The sequence below is a fragment of the Triticum aestivum genome, chromosome 5B (assembly GCF_018294505.1).
Source record: "Triticum aestivum cultivar Chinese Spring chromosome 5B, IWGSC CS RefSeq v2.1, whole genome shotgun sequence".
In the NCBI taxonomy this organism is placed as follows: Eukaryota; Viridiplantae; Streptophyta; class Magnoliopsida; order Poales; family Poaceae; genus Triticum; species Triticum aestivum.
In genome coordinates, this window is record NC_057807.1 from 283,245,924 (window position 1) to 283,251,437 (window position 5,514).

A 5,514-nucleotide genomic window follows, 5' to 3' on the forward strand; every position below is an offset into this window, starting at 1 on the left:
TTCCAACCGAGGACTTGAACTTACACAAATGATATTCCTGTCGTTTTGAAGTAAATTAGAAAATAACAAGATCATGATTTCTGTCTTCATCGCGAATGGAAATGCACTGCGTGAAGTAGTTGAACTTCTCGGGCATGTCTGTTTGAACTTCTCTTTATTTCGACATGTTATTTTTTGACATGTTGTTTTTCGCACTGCCTGAAGTAGTTTAACTTCTGGGGCATGTCTATTTGAACTTCACTCTGTTTCACTTTTTTGTATTTTTCTTGTATGAAATACCCACCATGTAGTACGTGAACTTCCGGTTGTTATCACTTTTGAACTTCTCTCTGGTTTGAGAGAATTATTTTAAAACACAAAAAAACATATTTTTCATGTATTTTGGACATCTAAATACACGGTGAACCTCACTCATAAGAATTTTTTGAACTTTTCCTCGCTGAGCAATTGAACTTCTATCAACCATTCTTTTCATTTATGAGTTGTTTTTAAAAATCGAAAAAATGGTGCTATGTTTTTTATTTTTTTCACCAGGTAAATCCTAGGTTTTAATAAACTTCGAACTTCTCTGTTATTTCAATTTGAACTTCACCTTTTTATATTTTGAGTAAAGAATTGCATTCGATTTTTATACGGAAAAAATCTTAGTTTTGTAATGAACGTTATACAAATTCTTCGTTATTTCGAACTGAAATTCTTGGTTTATTCATTAGCAATGGGAAAAATTTAAGCTTTTGTGATAAATATTGAACTGCTCCATTTTCTGAAATTGAACTTATTGGTTTATTATTTATTATCAAGGAAAATCTAAAAAAATCATATGCATTGAACTATTGTATTTTTTAAAATTGAACTTCTTGGTTTTTTCAATTTGGGCTTCTTGGTGTCATTCATTTGTAACGGGAAAAAATGCTAATTTTGTAATAAACATCGTACAACTTCTTGGATATTCTCGAACTGAATTTCTTGGTTTTTTCGTTAGTAACGGGAAAAATTATGAGAAAAAACTGCATTTCTTATAGACATCGAACTTCACCATTTTTTAAATTTGAACTTCTTAGTTTTATTTGTTAGTAATGGGCAGAATCCTTTTTTGAACTTTCCCGGGCAGGTCACTTGAACTTCGAGCAACTAAATTTTTCATCAAGACAACCGTCACAAATTCATTACCGATTGAGAGCAGTATTAAAAATGGCAAAAACAACATCTTGTTTACTTGTTTTTAACATGTAGTTGAAGGTTGGACGTCTCGCACTAGAGATCTCGAACTTCACAGGGAGGAGCACGTGAACTTCTTACAACAAATCTTTGATGCTTTTAGTTTTCTATGCTTATATTCTTATCTGAAATGCATTTCGTGTAGTAGTTGAACTTCCCGCTGTTTTCACCTTGAACTTCGGTCACATATTTTTGTTCAACCTCTCTCACTAGAATTTTTGAACTTTCTCGGGCCGAGCACTTGAACTTCTAGCAACGAAAATTTAGCCTTTGCTTGAACTTCCCGCTGTTTTCACCTTGAACTTTTGTCACGTATTTTTGTTCAACCTCTCTCACAAGAATTTTTGAACTTTCTCGGGCTGAGCACTTGAACTTCTAGCAACGAAAATTTTAGCCTTTGCTTTTCATTCTTTTTTTTCATACAAATGCACACCATGTAGTACATGAACTTCTGGCAGTTATCAACCTGAAATTCCCTCGGTTACGTGAAAATATCTGAGTTTTTTATAGGCATTGAACTACTCTACCTTTTTTCTTTGAACTTCCTTGTCTATTTTCTTAGAAATGTAAAAATTGGAGATTTTTTAGAAACATCAAACTTGTTCGTTATTTCGAATAGAACTTTGTTATTTTTTTTATATTGAACTTCTTCTTTCATTTCTTAAACTTCCGGAGTTAACATTTATCTGGGCGACCTTTGTTTTCTTCTGGTTTTTTCCAGCGTGTATGTTTTGTGTTCTTTTTCTCCTTCGTTGGACTTCTTTTTGATCTAGTATTTGAATTTACTTGGGCTTCTTTGTTTAGTAGTTTTTGAATTGAAACCAACATATACTAGTTTTTTTCATCCATACATATTGTTGAACTTTAGGAAATAATACATAACAAGAAACTGTACAACATGATGTTTTAGACTAATGTTTTGTTAGAACATCACCTTGAACTTCCCGCTGTGTGTATTTTCTTGTACGAAACAACAACATGTAGTACGTGAACTTCTGGATATCATCCCTTTGAACTTCTCTCTAGTTTGAGTGAATTATTTTAAAACACAACAAATGACATCCTTTTATGTACTTTGGACATCTAAATACACGGTGAACCTTCTCTCACAAGAATTTTTGAACTTTTCCTCGCCGAGCACTTGAACTTCTAGCAACCGTTTTTTTCATTTATGAGTTGTTTTTAAAAGTGAAAAAAAAGGCGTTGTCTCTTTTATTTTTTGAACAGGTAAATCCTAGGTTTAAATAAACTCTGAACTTCTCTGTTATTTCAATTTGAACTTCACCTTTTCATATTTTTCAGTAAAGAATTGTATTCGATTTTTATACGGAAAAAATTGAACATGGAAATACAAGGTGAACCTCTCTCGCAAGAATTCTTAACTTCTCCGGACACAGCACTTCAACTTCTTTCAACAAACCTTTTAATCTTTTATTTTTCTATACTTTTATTCTCCCCTGAAATGCATTCCTTGCAGTACTTGAACTTCTTGTTGTTTTCACTATGAACTTCTTTCAACAGGTAAGAATTTTTAATACATAAAAATGTGTTTTAAATGGTATACAAGAAAATTTTAAACCGTTTATTGAAATGTGGCATATAATATACCTGCTGGAAATCTTATGAATAGCGGCAAGTTTTTCAGGTAGACATTTGTTACAAATTCGTTGCCGTCGACATATGTAAATGAATGTTGGACGTCTCGCACATGAATTTTTGAACTATGCTAGGAGGAGCACGTGAACTTCTTGCAACAAACCTTTTAAGCTTTTAGTTTTCTATTTCTATATTCTTATCTGAAACACATTCTGTGTAGTAGTTGAACTCCCCGCTATTTTCACCGTGAACTTCTGTCACGTATTTTTGTTCAACCTCTCTCACAAGAATTTTGGAACTTTCTCAGGTCGAGCACTTGAACTTCTAGCAACAATTTTTTTTAGCATTTTGCTTTTTCATTATCTTATAATACAAAATGCACACCGTGTAGTACGTGGAAATATCCGAGTTTTACATTGAAGCGCTCTACTTTCTTTTATTTGAACTTCATTGTATATTTTTAGAAATGGAAAATTGGAGTTTTTTAAGAAACATCGAACTTCTTCATTATTTTGAATTGAAATTATCGGTTTTATTCTTTATTAACAGAAAAATTAATTTTTCAAATAAATATCAAACTGCTCCGCTTTTTCCAATTGAACTTCTTGGTTTTATTCTCTAATGTACAAGAAAAATTGAGTTTTTATATACACTGAACTACTCTATTTTTTATATTAAACTTCTTGCTTTTAATCTTTAGTATTCGGGCAAATCTGAGATTTGTATAAGCATCTTCTTCTTTTTAATTTGGACTTCTTCGTGTTATTCATTAGTGACTGGAAATGACCTAGTTATGTAATAAATATCGAACTGCTCAATTATTTAAAGTTGAAGTTCTATGTATTTCTTGAGAAGAAGGAAAATCCATTTTTATAAACTTTTTGAAGTGCTCGGTTTTAAAATATGACCTTCTTTTTTGAACATGTAAATCTTAGGTTTTTACAAGTTTTGAACTTCTCACTTATTTTGAACTTCTTTGTTTTATTTTGCGAAATTAATTTTTGTTATTTTTAAAATAACATCAAACTACTCCTAATTTCAATTTGAACTTGTAAGATTTATTCTTTAATAACTTGGACAATCAGATTTTTTATAAACATCAAACTCCTCTATTTTTTAGAAGTTGGAATACACATTTTTACAAAAAGAAACACAATACGTGGCACTAAGAAGAAATATTGAACCACTTCGTTACTTAATTTTGAGCTTCTTGGGGTCTTGCTAGAAATGGAGTAAGTCTGTTTTATGTAAGAAAAATTGAACTTATTTCAATTTGACCTTCTTGATTTTTATTTTTAGACACTAGAAAACTCATTTTATAAACATTGAACCATTTTGTTTATTTTAACTTGAACTTCTTGTTTTTTTCTTTCTTTTTATAAACATCGAATTGAGTTGTCATAATAATTTCAACTTATTATGTTTTCTGTAACATCTTTTTTATCAGTGCACTTCTTTTCTCAGAATGATTTATTTATTTCAACGGGCTTATACAAAGTGCATGTTTGTTTATAACTAGAGAGGAAAAAAATCAACATGTACTTTCCTGAATGGTACACTGTATATCCGAAGATTCCAAAAACTAAGTTGCTATGGCACGTGATAACAAACACATAATTTTTGTTTGATAGACAAAATGCATTCATTCACATGAATAAATAATAGAATCACAGTTCTCATTTGTGAGCATAATACTGTTCTCTTACACTTTCTACAATTTTTTTTATGTGCCACTACTTTTCCCCATTGAATTACTATCCTATATCTCTCTAAACTACTCTCTACTATTTCATCTCTCTGCCCTCTGTTTCTTCGTTACATTACAGCCAAGAAGCTTTCTTCAGTGTGACATTTCACTGCATTAATCCATCCAACAGTCATTTTGCATCACAAACTCTATTGGAGATCACAGGATGTAAAGAACAGCAGGGAGTAAAATGTTCATATACACACAAATGCAGTGAAGCATTTGAGAACAAAAAATGTCCCAGTTTCACCCCTGTACTTGGTTGGCTGCGGGAGCACCTCCTGGCTGCTGGGGCAAACAGTCAAAACACGACCCTTGCAAACTTTGCACCAGAGAGAGAGACACGGAAGCTTAAATTGTATCCACACTGCAGTTCATATACAAATGGGGAGGATGGATATATAGAGGATCTAATACATGCAGCAAAGTGGATAGGAGCGAAAGGAGATGCACCTAACTTTTCTCAGTTCGATCTGCCGTCGATGAATGGAGCACGGAAAGATCTTGGCCTCGCGGATCATTGTGACAGTGTGATCCGGGCGCTACAGCGGCCAACATCCTCGGGCCGCGTCGTTGATCGGCCCGAGGCGGTGGGGTTGAACGGCTTTGTGTGCTGCCGTAGCCACGGAAGGAGGTGGGGGAAGGGATGGGACGCCGGAGGTACAGAAGGAGAAGAGGAGACTCACCGGAGGAGAGGGTTGCGGGGTTGACCAGATCCGTGTCGGGGTTCGCCGGTGGTAGGATCCAGGGGAGTTCCCCAGAGGTAGAGAAGGAGAAGGGGAAGGCCGAGGGCGGGAGGAGACTCATCGGAAGGAAGAAGTGCGGGGTTGACCGGAGGGGGGGACGGGAAGAGCAGCGGCGGCCGGTGGTTGAGGCATGAGGCGGCCGCAAGATCCGGTGGCGCACGTGGGGGTTGTGAGGAGGGCGTGCAGCGGCGGGTGGATCCGGTTAGG